This window comes from Macrotis lagotis, chromosome 6 (assembly GCF_037893015.1).
Source record: "Macrotis lagotis isolate mMagLag1 chromosome 6, bilby.v1.9.chrom.fasta, whole genome shotgun sequence".
Taxonomy (NCBI): domain Eukaryota; kingdom Metazoa; phylum Chordata; class Mammalia; order Peramelemorphia; family Peramelidae; genus Macrotis; species Macrotis lagotis.
Genome location: NC_133663.1, coordinates 52,980,400 through 52,998,874, shown reverse-complemented (window position 1 = coordinate 52,998,874; position 18,475 = coordinate 52,980,400). Strand labels below are relative to the sequence as shown.

General features: G+C 34.8%; 1 protein-coding gene across 1 annotated transcript in view; it reads right to left on the bottom strand.

Annotated features, from left to right (window-relative positions):
• SLC9A9 (solute carrier family 9 member A9) overlaps positions 1–18,475 on the bottom strand; it is a 738,251-nt gene that overhangs the window by 326,011 nt on the left and 393,765 nt on the right. The window lies entirely within an intron of this gene.

Here is an 18,475-nt window from a genome sequence, read left to right as displayed (position 1 = left end):
ATTCTATTTAAGCTGATAATTATTAAGCTTATAGGATGCATTTTTAATATAGAGAGATTTTTAAATGGTGCTGAATCCTACCAAACCTCTCTGAAGGAACATCCCAGTGGGGATAGTATGGATAGTTAAGGATGATGGTCTGGGTGGCAAAGGTTTCAAGCTCAAGATGCAACTAAAGTAGGGCTTGTTATTTAGCCTGACCAATTAACTTTTCTCACCTGTGGGGGACCAAGCTCTCATGCTTATCTTGCATGAGAACACACATAGAGAAATAAAGATTGAATGAGAATATGCTTCTGAATTTTAGTAGGTTCCAGTTGTTTTTAATGTTAAAAACATTGCCCTTCTAACCTTTTTTCTTTTTTTTGTTCTTTCTCAGATATCTCCTGGGAAAGTTAACAATGTTATCATCTGAACTATGGAAGAACTAAAGTGTTTGGACCAATTTTTAAATGCTAGCTTTTAAAGACTTTTCTAGCAACTTCTTTAAAGAAAATAATTTTTTAATTTGTTTTGTATTCTCATAGTAGGTACTTTAATGTTTTTTAAGTTGACTCTACCATGTTTTCATTGTATTTTCCTCCTTTATATGTCATCCCCATAAAAATCTTACTCTGATCACTCATTGGGTTGTTCAAGAAACTTTGGATCTCAAAAACTATACCAGCAAATCACAAACCCTGGTACTTTCTATCAAGCTGGGAAGATAGCGATTAGAGTCCCAGCTCCAGACCAAATCATTAATCTGATGATAATACTAATAACAATAATAATAATAATGGGCATTTTATAAATATTTAAACATTTGCATAACAAAGGAAGTACTATTATTATTCCCACTTTATAGGTAAGGAAACCAATGCAGAAATTAAATGACTGACCTAATGTCACACATCTTTTAAGTGTCTGAACTGGGATTTGAACTCAGGTATTCCTGATTCTAGTCGTAGTATTCTATCTGCTATACCATCTATCTGCCTCTAACTCTATCTAATGACCAACCTAGTTATACATAGAGAGAATAAGCATAAGAAGAAAGCTATCTATAGTAGAAAGGGGACTAAACAGGAGCAATTTGGGTCTGATTTTCATTACCTATTAGTCATGTGACTAAGGGGCAAACGACTTCTCTGAGTCTCAATTTTCTTATCTATAAAATTGGGTTACTATCCCCAGTACTAGTTGTGATATGAGGATCAAATAAAAATGTGCATCAAATATTTTCTAAAGCTCAAAGTGCTATAAAAATGTCAGCTACTATTATTACAATAATTGGCTAATTTACAATAAATTCTTTAGCTATGACAACCCAAGAAATAAAAGAACAAGATAACCTTTGTATCTCCTTTTGGTAAATGATCTTATCTATAATTCCAACCCTTATCTTCCTCTGAAACTCCAGACTTAGGTGTCTAACTACATTTAAGACCTCTCTACTCACATATTCCAACATCCATTTCAGAAGATGAAAAAGCAGAGAACTTTGTGAAGCTTACCAGGATCCTACAAATCAAGTCAACACAGACTCCAATGTTCAGTGACTTCAGCGGGAAAGTGGGTATAGAGAAGGAGGATGAAAATATGTTTAAAAACAAGGGTCAGGATTTAGATATGAAAGCAGTCAAAGGCTATCAGATCACTGAGCCACTGCAATACTATATGTCATGAAATCTTTCTTTATGAAGAGTTGGAAGGTACTCAGCATGGAGAACACTGAACAACCCAAATGAAAGAGACTAATCTATACGAATGGGAAATGTCTGGTTACCTACCAGGACTCATTCCTGTATCGGTTGTCTGTGTGCTATCAGAGCATCAACTAGCTGGAAGAAAGATCAAAGCTAACTTTGAATTAGAAGGAAAAAAATGAAATGAAAACAATGCAATTATAACAGCTCCCACATGTCCTATTTCAAAAGCTGTTTTCATGAAAAAAAAGAGAAATAAGGAAAGATAAAGACATTGACTTTGATTATGATAATTTTTAAAATAATTCTAAACAATGTACAGGCAAACCTCAGAGATAGTGCAGATTTGGTTCCAGATCACAGCAATAAAGCAAATATTGCAATAAAGCGAGTCATATAATTTTTTTGGTCTCCCAGTGCATATAAATATTATATTTATACTATTCTGTGATCTACTGCAGACAACAGTATTGTCTTTAAAAAGGCAATGTATAAACCTTAATTAAAAATAGTTTATTGCTAAAAAGTGCTAGCCATCATCTAAATTTTCAGGAAGTTGTCACCTTTTTACTGGTAGTAGATCTTATCTCGATATTGATGGCTGCTGACTGATCAGATGGTGGTTATTGAAGATTAGGAAGGCTGTAGCAATTTCTTAAAAATAAGCTATTAATGAAATGAAGTTTTCCATTCACTTCAACACATAGAGGCCATTGTAGGTTATTAGTTAGCCTAAATTCAATGTTGTTGGTCTCAGGGAATAGAGAGGTCAAAGGAGAGACATATAGACAGACACACAGAATGAGACAGAGACAGGGAGACAGACAGAAAGCAAGACAGGGAGAGAGAGAGAGAGAGAGAGAGAGAGAGAGAGAGAGAGAGAGAGAGAGAGAGAACGAACATGGGAATGGTTGATGGTTGGTTGGAGAGTGGAGCAGTCAGAAAACATATAACACTTATCAATTAAACTCATTGTCTTATATTGGGGTGGCTTGTGCTGCCCCCAAATAATTATAGTAGCAACATCAAAGAACACTAATCATAGATCATTATGAAAGCTATAATAATAATAATGAGAAAAATTTGAAATGGTGTGAGAATTGCCAAAATGAATTCAGAGACACATAAATGCATACTGTTAGAAAAATGGCAGTGATCAACTTTCTGAATGCAGAATTGCCAAAGAATTTTAATTTGTAAAATTGTTATATCTGTAATGAAATGAATTCCAGTATATGAGGTATGCCTGTAAAATAGCTGTCACAACGAGAATGCTAAGAGGACTAGAAATCACAACTGCCAACAGACGGTAGGCTTTCTTGCCAAGAAATAGATGTGGCAGGCAAGGATCAAATTGATTTGTAGCAAAAATTTATTGGCAAATTTTATGGAAAAAAACTGGTAAAGGATTAGAAGCAGCATCATACACAATAGCTAAAAAGTAGAAAAGAGAAAAAATGAGAATGAAGAAATCTTGTCCAAAGACACATCAATGTCATATCATCCTTAGAGCAAGTAGATGAAACTATCAGAATAGCAAACAAATATAGGGTAGATTTGTCACAGGTATATAATGATCTGTTCTTATCACTGATAGCAGCAGAATCAGCGTACTTTGGCTTTATCCTCACAAATACCCAATGAACATATAAGGAAGTGGTTAATAGCACAACACAAAATCTGGAAAGATCATGGGTCCAGATTGAGTACACCCAGAAAGAAAATCAATTCTGGAAGCAGTAGATTTTTAAGTACTGAAGGATCAATTTAAGAGCTATCTTAAAGAGCAAAAGAAACAAGAAGAGTGAGGGAAAAATCAACAGATGGTATTATTATTTTTTTAAAAGATGATGAAGACAACTTAAAAAATCCCATATGCCTACTTTCTTATCCTTATAAAATCCCCGTGAGAATGATCTTCACCCACATCAAGGTTATCCTTGGTGAGAATATAAAAAAGGGGACAAGCAGGCTCCTATAAATAATTTTCTAGTTCAGATTACTTCTTCATAGTCTCAAAACTGACAGAACTGTGGGGAATGCAAAATTCTGATGTCTTTTTTTAAACAAAATAACCACAACATAGAATTTGAATAATAGGCAAAATCCAGTATTTAAAGATGCCCCTCTCCCAATCTTTCCCCATATGCAACAATATTTTTTTTAGAATAACTGTTCAGTGATCCAAATGCCAATTTCTATCAAGACACAAAATAGAAAAATACTTTACCTAAAAGTGTCAACCACTGCCAAGGAAGATTTCCTGCATAAATTCCAAATAGAAGAACTCTTTGTAGATAGTAAGGTTGTTTTTCAGAGACTTTTGTTCATTCATGACATTGTTCTGATTGCATCAAGCCTCCAAATAATACTATACTTTAATGGAATCCATAGGTACCCAAAGAAATCAGTCTAACAATCCACAGAGGAAAAATCAAGTGGATGAAGAATAGGTCTTTTATGCCCAGAAAATATGGAAGTGAAGTATGCAGATAAAGTGTGCTAGTATGACCAATGAATTCTCACAAGTCCAGTCAAGTCCAGTCCAGTCCAGACAAAGGAGTTCTACAAACTACTTTGATTAGCTTTCCTAAGATTAATGCATCTATAAAAGATTTCAATTCCATTAGCTTGACATAAAATTCTATAAATTCTTAACACTAGTGGGCCATTTAGAACCAAGATGTTGCTTAGTTCTTGGCATCCATCTACATACATCTGTGAACTTGTTTCTCTATTCTCAAAGAAAGCAGGAGAGAACAGTAAATTTGAGATTATTTAGGTCTTGTATCTTTTCTATAGGAGTTAACTTGTCCACTAAAATGTAAATTATAATGAGCCCATAATTAGATCAATTTGGTTTCAGGTTTTATGCTTCTTTCTTGAAATCTCTGGTGCATTGGCATTGGCATGATGACATGTGGTTGGATGGGTAGCCCCTTGAGGTAATCTATTAGCACATATATCCTGGACAAACTCTACAGGGAAACAGTAAGTTGGATACATGTGTGAATGTGACTTCATTTTATATCATATCATAGTGCTCAGTATGGAACTTGGTATATAATGGGTTTTATAAATACCTACTGATGATGGAAAAGTAAGAGAACTATATAAACTAATTCTGAGAAACCATGATGAATTTTTAATGATGCAGAGTAGATCTCTGAAATAAACCCCTTATTCTAAAGACCATCATATAAGGGTTCTCAGAAATTTTAGAGTAAGAAGGAAGCCAGAAGTGTCAAATATGCAATCCATCTGCTACAGTGTAGCCCACATCTTTCCCAAGTGCATAATGACCTAGATTAAAGTATGATTAGAAAGTATTTATTAACAAAATTAATATTAATCTAATTAATAATTAATTGAAATAATTAACAAAATAAAAAAATAGAATATAGATAATGATAAAAATGTGATTTCCTAACTGAATATCCAGCTTGCGGGGATGATTATGTATGGTTTAGTGTCACATTTCTATATGAATTTGGCATCATTGATATAGGCTAATCCACCCATAAAAACAGACTCTTTTCCCCAACATAACCTGTAAGGGGTCACTCAGACTTTGATGACGAGGAAATAATGATAATAATGATGATGAAAATAATAGCTAATATTTCTATGCCACCTCTTTTATGACATCTACCACCTTCTGAATTAACCAATTCTATTTAAGGCTACTATGTTTCTTAGTTTTTTTTTTTTTATATCAAACCTTTGCAACTCCCTCCTATTTTGCTTCTGGTTTTACCCTGTTAGACAAAATAGGACCATTTTAGGTTCCTCTTTCCTACAAAAAATCTTTCAAATACTTGAAAGCAGCTCTCATACACCCCTGAGATTTCTCTTCTCCAGGCTAAAAACCTCCAGTTCCTTTGGACTAAACTCAAACAGTAATAACCTAAAACCCTTCACCAATCTGATGGTTTTCTTCTGATATCTCATCAATGACATCCTCAAAATGGCACATACAGAATCGAGTTTCAGCTGTGACCCAACCATGGCAGAGTGCAATGGGGCCATCATATCTTCATTTATATTAGTTATTCCTTTCAATATACTCTATAATCATATTAGTTTTCTTGACTGTCACATCATATTGTTGAGTTCTATAGAGCTGGAGGTCTGCTAAAAGCCCCAGATCTTGTAAAGAAAAAGTGCTTTCTATTCATACTTCCCCAATCTTGTATTCATGATATTGATTTTGTTGTATCCAATCTATTCAGCTTTATGAAATTTTATGATATACGATTCACCCAACATTTTAACTATAAAGATCTTTGGAAACATGACTCTGCCATCCAACATGCTAGCTCTCTCTGCTTTATGTCATCTGTAGATTTGGCAAGCATCCTATCTGTGATTTGGTCCAAATCATCAATCAACAATGAATTGATAAATACTTATTAAACCCTTACTATGAGTCAAGTGATTTGCTAGGTGCTGGGGATGCAAAGTCCAAAATGATTCTGCCTCAAGGATTTTATATTTAATTGGGGGAGATCCTACAGGTGACCATAAGGAAGATATATAAAAATGAGGGCCAGTAAGGAAGGAGAAGGCAGTAACATCTGAAGGGATTGAAAAGGGTCAGATGTAGAAGCTAAGCATTGGAGAAAAATAGAAATTTCAAGAGGTTAAGGGTGGCAGGGAGAGCATTCCAGGTATGGGGGAAAGCTTGCATAAAAAAGAAAGGGGGAACCCCTGGATTTTATTGTCTAGGATAAAAATTTAGGCTGGAAGACTGACAGACCAGTGTAATAATGCAAACAAAAGGTGTTGAAAACCTGAATTCATGTATGAGTGAAGAGAATGGGGCAGATGCAAGTGATGTGGAAGTTGAAACATTCAAGATGTGGCAATTGGTTCAATATGTGTGGTGAGAGTAAAGACTTGAGTAGTTGATACCAAGGATGTAAATTTGGATGATTGGAAGCATGGTGGTACTTGTCTTTTTTTAGTTTTTGCAAGGCAATGGGGTTAAGTGGCTTGCCCAAGGCCACACAGCTAGGTAATTATTAAGTATCTGAGGTCGGATTTGAACTCAGGTACTCCTGACTCCAGGGCTGGTGCTCTATCCACTGTGCCACCTAGCTGACCCCCATGGTGGTACTTTCAAAAGGAATAATGAAATTTAGAAGAAGACTGGGTTTGGGAGAAAAGATGAGTTCTATTTTGAACAAATGTTTAAGATATTTAATTTGAAATGTCTAATGGGCAAGAGCTGACAGTATATTTGAGCTAAGGAGAGGAAACTCAGTTCTCATGAGATTTACTCTTTCCCTAGTTAGAAGCCCATCATATTCAGTCTCTTAACCATGATTCAAAAGAACAAATCTCATTTTTCACACCATCTACATTTCTATGTACTTCTCAAATCCTTTTTTTCCACTTCTATACTTTAAGGAAAAAGTAGAAGGTAGTATTTTAAGTAGAAAAAGGGAAAAAAAGGAAACACTATCTGGTCCCCAGCTCCTTCCCTTTCCTACCCAGCTATTCAAGGTCTCTAGAGATATTTTATAGGTTCTTCTAGCAAGATCATTTGTCCCACATGAGTCATCAGAAATTGGAAATGCTTGGTGAATCTAATAAGTCTTAGTAGGGTATCTAGTAGATTTTGGATATACATTCTAGAAAGACAATGCACTTACTGACTGGCTGCCATGTTTGCAAATAATCATCACCCACTGACAAGCATATTGGACTTAGAATAGCCCACATAAATTCATAGGATTGGAGGACAGATCTGGAAATTATCTTTTGCTGCTTTACAATATTGTTTTCTAGTCACCTTATTAATAATATATATTTACAGCACTTTTTGAATTCAAGAATATGAGTAAAATGCTACAATCTATTAATAGATTGAACATCTCACCATCTTCCTGTAGGCCATCTGCAACTAAATTATGGTATTCCATTATTCATAACCATATAACATGACCAAGAAATTGATGTTAAAATGCATGCTTTAATAACAGGGAAGAGTTCCAGATACTGAAAACACTATACTTTCCCAAGGGCAGTCCATCCTATTTTCTTCCGTTTTGGGCAAACTATGGCATTTGTAGAGTCTGGTCAAAAACATTCTAACAGTCTAGAGAATGGAATGGATACAACCTATCCAATTGCATGTAATAATTTGGATGATCTCTATTCCGAAGTCCATTTGGATTTTTTTTCTTGTGTGAATTGTTAGGCTAATCCCATTTAAATGATATATATTTCTCCTTCTCAAGGAGATGTTTGGTGGTTAAGGTAGTTTGGTAATTAGTTCTTTTAGTCTTCTTGCAGAAAATACTTCACATTGGTTAAAGTGCTCAAATGACTGGTAGTATTCCTAATCTTCAAATCAACAGTAAAATTAAGTAGATCATTTTAGAACTGTTAAAGAGTTTCATGGAGTCTCTCTTTTTTTACTTTATTCCTTTTTTCAGTAAAACTTGATTAACTAACTGACTTAATTTCATATTTTTGTGATGTTGTTGGGTACCAGTCATAACCAGCGCTTTCCAATTTTTTTCCTTGAAGAAAGTATTCATGATATATAAGCATGCTGCTTCCAAATGACTCATGACTCTTTGGTTTCATTCATCTAAAATGCTAATTGACAATCTTCTTCCATTTCTTTCTTTTTTTTTTTCCAACTATATGTAATAGTAATTTTCAACAATCTTTTTTTTATATTTTTCTCCCTACTTCCTTTTCCTCTTCCCATACCCCACCCCTGACAGAATGCAATGTTATATAGGCACTAAAATACAATCTCCTAAAACAGTGTTTGCCATTCTTTCCTATGCCTGTTTGCACTGATATCATGTGTTTAAGCATACATTTATATGATTAAATTATAAAAGGTCATAGACCAAAGAGATAATGGGCATAAAGTGTTTTGCAAATAATAAAGTCCTGTAGATATACCAGCTATCATCAGCATCTGCATCATCATCTTCACCATCATTGTTATTGTAATTTGGTTTGGAGCATTTCAAATTTGTGTTTTAATTCCTTTGCTTCATCTTCTGCTACTGATATTATTGCATGAGCTATAGTTTGTCATGACCATTGCCATGTGATATCACCAAGTATCCCATTGAATGATGTTTCTGGCTGCCCTTGGATGCAAATGAAACCAATTCCTTCATGGATACAACCACTAGTCCATCATTCCATTAGCTATAGCTTTTTTATTTCTTTGGGTTTCATGTGAAGTTATTAGTATGGAAGTAATTCCACCCTTCCAATAGCATATACACTTATTAGACAAAAATCTCCCATTTTGAAAACCAATTATTAGACCCATTTTTGAACCGATAAAGGAGATTATCAGTAGGACAAAACTCACACTCTTTTCAGTTTGGTTTAATATTATCAAAACTTGAATTTTACTGGTGTAGATTTCAAAAACAAGGTCATTTCCATATCATGATGAGGAACCAAAGTTTGAAAATATAAAAGTTCTGGATATAGCACCATTATTAATGCCACTTAAATAACATTGTTTTGTTTGACACTCATATTCCACTGCCTTCTCTGTAAGTATGGGCTCCATTCAAATCTCAAGATATTTTTTCAACTATCTACCACTATTCTGTAATTATATAATTGATTATTTTGTTTCTGAGTGAAGGATTTTCCATTTGAATCTTTAAAATTGTTGCAGACCATTGAGACCTTTTTTGGATCTTTATTCTGTCATCCAACATGTTAGTTATTTGTAATGTGAGAAATGAATAAGCATATGATCTATGACTGTATCTTGATCATTGATAGAAATAGCATGGAGTCAAGGACAGATCACAGAGGTGAACTAAACCCTGGAGACCTTCGGGATTGACATAAATTAATAAATGGCTATTCTTCATGTACAATCATTCAACTTGTTCTGAGTCTACCTAATTGTAATAGAATTTAGCACATCTTAATTCATGATAAAATGAGAAACTTGTTCAGAAATATTTTGCTGAAATTAAGTTATTTCCTTAGCACAAAATGGTTCTCTGAGCTGCTTGTTTAATTCCCTTATAAAAAAGGAATGTGATTTGATTGTAATATGAATTGTTTTTGAAGAAGGGAGTGTTCACAAGTTCTTTTTCTAAAGGGTTACAAATCATCCTTTCAATAATATATTCTTTAATTGGGATAAGAATTGATGTTAAGATCCACTGCTGTAATTTGAAATCTTTAACCTTTTCCTTTTCTTTTTTTTCCTTTAGGTTTTTTTTTTTTTTTTGCAAGGCAAATGGGGTTAAGTGGCTTGCCCAAGGCTGCACAGCTAGGTGTGTCTGAGGTACTCCTGACTCCAAGGTCAGTGCTTTATCCACTGTGCCACCTAGCTGCCCCTTAACATCTTCCTTTTCTTGAAAAAACAGTGACACCTCTTTTATCCTCTACTGTTTTTCAAAGATGATTGATATTAAATCCACAATAATGTTTTGTCTGCTCATTCAACCTTTTGTGATTTCATTCATCTTGGCCTATTGACTTGAAGTCAAAAAAAGGCAACTAGGTGTTCTCTTTGTTCTCTTACTACTTTCTCATTTATCATGGGTTTCCTCTCTTTGCTTATCATTTTTGTTTTATCCTTTCCAGATCAAGGATCATTCTCCCTGATAAGAGAATCACAAGTAAAAAGAAAGTTGTTCTTTTTTGAAACATTTTTTCCCCCTCATCAACATCTCATTCACCCTGAGGTTTTTTATCTTCTTTGATCTTCTTCCCTTCCTCAGCATATCTACAAAACAGCTTTTGTTATAGCCTAATATCCATTTCCAGTCTCAGTTTTTTCTTTAGAGTTCTTCAGACTATTCTTAAGGTATCATTAGACTCTTTTCATTCATCTTGAGTTGCCTGTCCTTGCTTTCTGTTTTCTATAGATTTTTTTATAAAAATCTAAGTTGATTTATGATTTCCCTATGCATGCCCACTGATCTCTTTAGATAGATTTTGCCAAATCATTAGAACACTATTATCAAAATTTCATTTTTGAGAAGAGTTTCTAGTTGATTTGGGGCTGATAGAGTCCTTTATAGGACGCTAGTCTATAGGATTCTAGTCTACTTTTCTGGAAACTGTGAGATGTGTCTCCTAAAATAAAGGGAAATGTTAGACTTCAGCTGATTTTCTTTGCTTAATACATCATGAACTCAAAATTGAAGCATTAACTTCAGCAGTCCCAATCCAACTTTCTTTAGATTTGCTTATATCTGTTACCACAAATTCAACAATTTACCTCTAAATAGAAGACTCTTAAATCTTAATCAGTTTTCATCTCTCTTGCAGGAGGGACCATAGAGACCATATAGACCTGTCTTCTCATTTTACAGATAAGGAAACTGAAGATTCAAGAGGTTGATTGTCTTGCCCAGTTTTATACCCTTAGCTAAATGTCAGAGGTGGGGTTTGAATTCAGATCTTTTTTACTTTATCTTAATCCAAATCTCCTTTATCTTTTACCTCTTCCCCCTTAGAATATAAGATCTCTGAGGACATAAGACTATTTAAAATGTTTTTCTTTATAATCCCAGTGCTTAGAATACCTCCTGATACATAATAAACATTTATTAATTCTGTCTATCTAAAAAATGAATTAGTGCAGGCAGCTAGGTGGTGCAGTGGATAAAGCACCGGCCTTGGAGTCAGGAGTACCTGAGTTCAAATCTGGCCTCAGACACTTAATAATTACCTAGCTGTGTGGCCTTGGGCAAGCCACTTAACCCCATTGCCTTGCAAAAATCTAAAAAAATGAATTAGTGCTTAAATTTGTGAATTATATTTCTAGGGTTTAAAAAAATTCATGGATGAGAATTTTCAGTTGACTTCCTTCTTATACTATAGTAGTTCTAGGAAGAGAGTCTAAGAACTAGTAAATTTCAGAATAATTATACCATGGTTGATTATAGAATCTTAGAATACTAAAGTTGGCAGACTTAGAGGTCATCTATTGTATGGAACTGGGAATAAAGAGGCTTCATTTAAGGACCCCCTAGTGTACCCACCAATCTGCTGATTTTTCTCTCTCCCCACTCCTAGGTCCTTTCAAACTGCTGGCAAATCAAGAACATATTTCAGCAAATGGCTATTTCCATGTTTTTAGCCTCTTGATTTAGTGGAAATAATAAAAGTCAGCCAGGGCGTGACAAATCTTAGAGCATGATGGGAGCCCATTTTAATATAGACTTATTTATAATTCAGCTTTTTTGACTTGGACCCCAAGTAGAAGATCCATGGTTTACCACATAACTAATCCAATCTAGTCCCTGACAAAGGCTAAGAGAGGATCAGATACCCTTTCCAGAGAGATGAAGAATTCCTTTAGTTTGGATCAGATATTAATGCTACACTAGCCTAACCTTTACAGTTTCACCTGAATACAGCCAAAGCTTTCTGTAAGTGGGGGGGAAATCTATTATTTTTTCATAATAAAAGAACTCCAAACTTTTTAAAGAATAGCTTTATTTTATCACAGCTTGCAGCACAGGAGAAATGTCTCAGAAATCACTTTGTTACCTGGTTGCTCAGGGCAACTACAGTTACAGTATGATGGATATTCTCCTCATGCACAAGAATAGATCAGTCATGCTGACTCCAATCAGAAGCTTTTTAAAAAAATTATTATTGTTATTTCATAATGCAACTAAGGACAATTGCATTAAAGTCACTTTTTAAAACTGAACTGTTACTCTCATTTATTGAATTTCTCCGCTAGGAACTGTGATCTAGGTTGCCATTCTATTTCATGCCATCGCTGATGGACTTTTTTCTTTTGTGTGAAGTATTTCCAAGAGCAATTCCATCCCTTTTCCAGAGAAATAGCATTAAGAGCCGGCATTTTACTAGAGTCATTCGCTGTGTTTTATGAGAGGTCCATGAGGAAATAGCATGCTTCATGATGGATTTTTTTTAACATACACACACACACACACACACACACACACACTCACATGCATATAGAGTTATGGTCTAGGTTATTTCAATACTATTTAATTAAAGAGAATGGAAAAAGTATAACCATAACAGCTTTAAAATGGGTAGATAGCTTTAGATACCTTATCTCATTTGATCTTTATATCCATCTTATGAGGAAGAAATTTTAAATATTATTATCCCCATTTTATTTATGTGGAAAATGAGGTTCAGTATGAATGAGGTGACCTACCCATGGTCACACAGCTGACAAGTGCTAGAGGTAGGATTTGAAGTCCAAACTCAGAGCTCTTTCTACTGAACCCCACTAGATAATTTCTGTTTACCATTCAACAATGCCTTTATGGAGATGAAGACCATAAAGCTGAGCCCATCAAATAGGGTGACAAAACACAGTGAAAGGACCATTAAAAGGATCTTTAAGATCATAAAGGCCATCATCTATACTAGCTGTCATGACAGTGGGCACTGAGTCAGATGACCTCTCAAGGTCAATGCAATGCAATTTACATGCAATGCATGTAAATATCCAGAAAGACAGGTACATATTTTCATGATGATGCATGAACATAATAATGGTGGTTTTGGTGTTAGAAAGAAAAGAAAATAAGTTTTTTGGATTTCTCAGAGTCATCATAGTAACACTGGAAGATTTGAATTTGAATATTGGTTTTACCATATCCTATCTTCATCATCTTGATAAGAACTTTCAACTTTATGAACTTTAGTTTCTTCATCTGTAAATTAAGAGGTTTGTATTTAATGATCTCTAAGGTCCCTTCTAAACCTTGACAAATTCGACAATCTCTACCTCAAAATTGTAGATTGGAAAATCTGCTTCCATTTTCTAAAGAAACTTTGATAGAACTCTTACAACAAAAACAGTTAAAGTTTTGGTATTTAAGTGCATAAATTCTAATTATCTGAAAATTTAAGTTATGAGAATCATCATATTCCCCCCACCTTATTCTGTTAATTAAATAATGCATACAAAACCATAGTAGATAATTTATTTTAAAAGGCCAATAGGATTTGAAGGAAAGGGATAATATGGTTGAAGAAGCAGGAAGAAAAAATAATACCAATATAGCATTTATGTATTGCCTAATATATGCCAGTCACTGTACTTTACATATCTGATCTCATTTGACTCTCACAATAAGTAGGGGAGGCAGGTGAAATTAATATCTTCATTTTACAGTCGAAGAAATTGAGGCAAAGATTAAATGATTTACCTGAGATCACATAATTAGTAAGGGAGTATATATTTGAACTCAGGACTTCCTTGATTGTACCATCTAGTTGCATACCTCAAATTGTTCCATTCATGCATCACTCTAATTCATTGAAATTTAACTATTCTAACAGGTACTAATAAAATATAAAAAATTAAAATAATAAATAAATTCATAGTATTAATAACTAGAGAGGTGAAGATCATAGGATCATAGATTCTGATACAGAAAGGATACTAACAGTCATCCAACTCAGTTCCTCCATTATAATAATGAAGAAACTGAGTCCCAGGGAAGTTAATTTACTTGGCCAAAGTTATAGAGGCAGCAAACTATATAGGTGGAATTTGAACCCAGGTCCTCCAATTCCAGATTCAGTATTCTTTTTACTGTATAATTTTTGAAGTGAACCAGTGATACTAACAAATGAATATCAGGTGGGAGTGGGAGGGCAGTTGGGAATGCATTCCAAGTGTAGGGGTCACCTTGTACAAAGGTTAGAATGGGGTATTCAATGCATGGAATAGCAAGAAGGTATGGACTGGACCACAGAGTGTGTAAAGGTACTGTGAAATAAGCCTTGAAAGGATGGCTGGAAGCAGACTATGAAGAGTTAAATGGCCGGCATTTAACATAACCGTAATGGAGAACCACTTTAGTTATGGGGAGGGGAGAGACATAATCATTTCTAAATCATATCTTTTCCTTAAACTCATTACAAGGCCCTACACATAGGAGTCACTTAATAACCTTGAACTTGAATTGCATAATTTCTAGCACATGGGCAGTAAGGTAGCATAGGGATCTGGAGTCCAGAAGACTCATCTTACTAGTTCAAATTCAGCCTCTGGGCAAGTCCCTTCACCTTGCTTGCCTCAGTTTCCTCATCTATCAAATGAATTCAATAAGGGAATGGCAAATCATTCCAAGAAAAACCCCAGAGAGGTCACAAAGAATCAGATACAACTGAAAAATGAATAAACGATAACAATAACAATAATGACTTCTAGTCTGGGTGGTTCACGTAGCAAAGCCTATTGGGAGAATTAGCTATGATGGCAGTATGTTACAAATGTGCAATTAAATTGTAATACAAATTTATTTGAGATAGCACATTTTAAATATGGATATATGGTAAAAGAAAAATTCCACAAAAGAATAATGGTCATCCATGGACCCTGTCATGACACAAGTAGGCTATGGAAGAAGAATTCTTGATGAAAGGTGTGAGAGATAATAATTCTATCTGGGGACAAAGTACAATGTGTTCCTGCCTTGATGTGTGAGTGCTAGTCCCATTAGCATTTAAAAGAGAACACTTATTAGCTGAACTACTAAATGTCCTTTATACAATTTAATGAGTTTCACTGGAAAAAAAAAAAGTCTCCAGCTTAGCTAAGAAGAAATTTAAACACTTTGCAATCATTCACAAATTCAAGCATTCTAATACCATATTTTTAAAGGTACTTTGAATCAAAGGAAGCAGAAAAGTGAGAGAAATCTTGGCAAATGAAGTGTAATTAGGGTAAAACAAGCCAATTCTAAGTTTTTAAGAGTTATCTTTGATCTCATTTCTTGGAAGTCAGGGAAACTGGCTATTGTTATCCAGATTAGACTATAACATTAGAAAAAATGCTGGCAATATTATATGCCTCTTTTTATTAAGAATTGAATAGTAATGGTGAAAGCCATAATGCAAAAAGTTCTGTGCAAACCAGCTAGGTGAATATACCAATACCAGGAAAAATGATGTAAGAAACTAGGCTATTTTAGGCCTTCTTACCACTACCTAAGAAGTACATTAGGCATATGTCTTCTGTAAGACATTTATCAAATGGAAATTAATATTTCATAATGAAATGAAACCACTATTATTAGCATGTGTTGCTTTGATGATATTGTTGTATTCATATTAGAATTTTAATGATAAGCATTCATTTCCATGTAAAATAAAACCAAATGCTTAATTCCTGAGAATTTGTATATGTACAGCAATGTGCCTATAAATTGTATAGAAGAGACATAAATATCTTTGAAGGGAAGAATTGTAGTTATCTTTGTGTTTCTTTTGGTTGTTTTTGGTTGAGTTGGATTCTTCATTACTACTAAAGATAGTGGTTTGCCATTTCTTTCTTCATTTCTTCTTTCTACCATTTTACAGATGAGGAACCTGAGGTAGGTGGCGTTAAGTGACTTTCTCAGTATCACAGAGCTGAGTGTCTGAAGCAAGATTTGAACTCAGTTCTGCTTGACTCCAGGCCCAGAATTCTATTGTGTCACTTAGCTGCCTCTAGTATCATGTTAAATTCTTGTTGGAAGTCTAACCAAAGGCAGCTAGGTAGATAGAGCACCGGTCCTGAAGTCAGGAGGACCTGAGTTAAATGCAGCCCCAGACACTTAATAATTGCTTGGTTGGGTGACCTTGGGGAAGTCACTTAAACCATTATCATAAATAAACAAAATTTTAAAAAAGTAAGTCTAACCAAATGAAAACTGATTACTTCAAAGGCTGGATGCTAGGTTTTATACTAGGAAACACCTGTTTATATAATATAGCTATGTGTGAAAAAGAGGAAGAGAACCAGAAAGGAAAGAAGAACTATATAATTGAAACAGAGAGGAAAAACAAGCAAAGAAGGAAGGGAAGGAGGGAGAAAGGATAGAAAAAGGAATAAAGGAAGGTAGAAAGGAGAAGAGAGGACTGTGAGGAAAGAGAAAAGAAGAAAGGAAAGGATATAGGAAGGGCAAAGAAAGGAACAAATTGGAAAGAAAGAAGGAGAAAGAAATGGAAGAAAAGAAAGAATGAGGGAGGAGGAATGAAGAGAAAAGGAGGGAATGGAGAAAAAGGAAGTGAATAAGAAAAAGGAAAGGAAGAAAAATGCAGGAAGAGCAAAGAAAGGAAAATATAAAGTAAAAGGAAAGAAAGAATAAGGGTGGAAGGGAGAAAAAGTGGAAAGAAATGAGGGAGAGAAAAGGATGTGAGAAAGAAGGGAGAGAAAAGGAAGAGAGTGAGAAAGAAGAGAGAAAAGGAAGAAATGAGATGAGGAAGGAAGGAAACAAGGAAATAAGGAAACAGAACCTGTAAATTATATTAAAATGAATTTGGAAAATTCTCTGTTAAAGAAGGAGAGTTCTATAAAAATGAAAGCTGGCAGTTGGGCAAATATTTCTGTCAAACGAGAGAGAGAGAGAGAGAGAGAGAGAGAGAGAGAGAGAGAGAGAGAGAGAGAGAGAAGAGAGAGAGAATATGAGAGAGAGAGAGAGAGAATATGAGAGAGAGGAAAGAGATGAGAGAGAGAGAGAGAAAGAGAGAGAGAAAGAGAGAGAGAGTGAGAGAGAGAGGAGAGAATGAGAGAGAGAGAGAGAAAGAGAGAGAGAGAGAGAGAGAGAGAGAGAGAGAGAGAGAGAGAGAGAGAGAGAGAGAGATATGAGAGAACAGAAGGAGGTTGGGGGGCACTGTTACCAGCTGAGCCTCCCCAAGGTACAGGGCTGCTGTCTAGCCCTGAGACGAGTTGCCTTTGAAGTTCAGTATGACAGTCTACATAGCAAGACTTAGAAGTACAAGTCCCTAAACAGGGTCCGAACTTTCCAGAATGCACTCTCAAAGAATCTAACAATGTCAGAAAAGGACATTTGCTTTTCAAAGTCTTAGGAAAATTAACACAAGTAGTTTAATCTTATTATGGCTCCCATGAGTACAGGGACCTTATTACAGATTTTTTTTCCCCTTAGCCAGTATATATTGTCCCTTCATGGAGTAAATGGAACCAGAAACCAGAGGGTATATTCCACAGGTTCTTTGACTTTATGAAGAGGAGCTACTTTTCATATGTATCCTTGAGAAAGGAAAGTCAAGTGATTCAAAATGGGGAGGGTACCATGCTGCCATCTGCTAACCGTGAACTGAGGGATATGACTAAAAGTAACCAGTTTGAACATTTTACTCCATAATAGACTTAGAACTGGGATAGTCCTTAAAGGTCACTTAGTCTACCTTCCCCCTAATTTGAGGATGGGGAAATTGAGGCCCCAAGAAATTAAGTGATTTTTCAAGAAGTCACACAGTTAGTAAAGGATTTGACTCCAAGGTCTTTTGATTTCAAATCCAGTTCTTTCCCACAATGCAACAAGTGAGTCTTTGGCATCCATTGGTAAATCTTGGAGTTACAATTTGGGAGATGTCTATATATATATATATATATATATATATATATATATATATATATATATATATATATATATATATATATCTGCTGTCAAGGAATGCTAATCACAGAAGGAAGAAAAATCTAATAGATAAGACTATCTGATCATGAAAACTACACTCTGTCTTTTGTGACCACTGACAGGTCATCATCAGCATTGTATAGACTTGCAACTCCACTGAGGCTAAAGCAAAGAACACACCCTTAAAAGCCTAACAGCCTTACTATTCTCTTCTTTATTTTCTTATAACTATCTAATCTCATATGCTTTATATGCTTTTAGATGTAAGTGACTCTGAATTATTAGCAACTCTGTGTCTTTCATCTTTAAGACTGACATTCTGCATTTGAGGTCTCTCAGGAGGGAAAGACTATTATAACTTTTTTTTTTGCTTACCAAGAGAATTGCTAATGG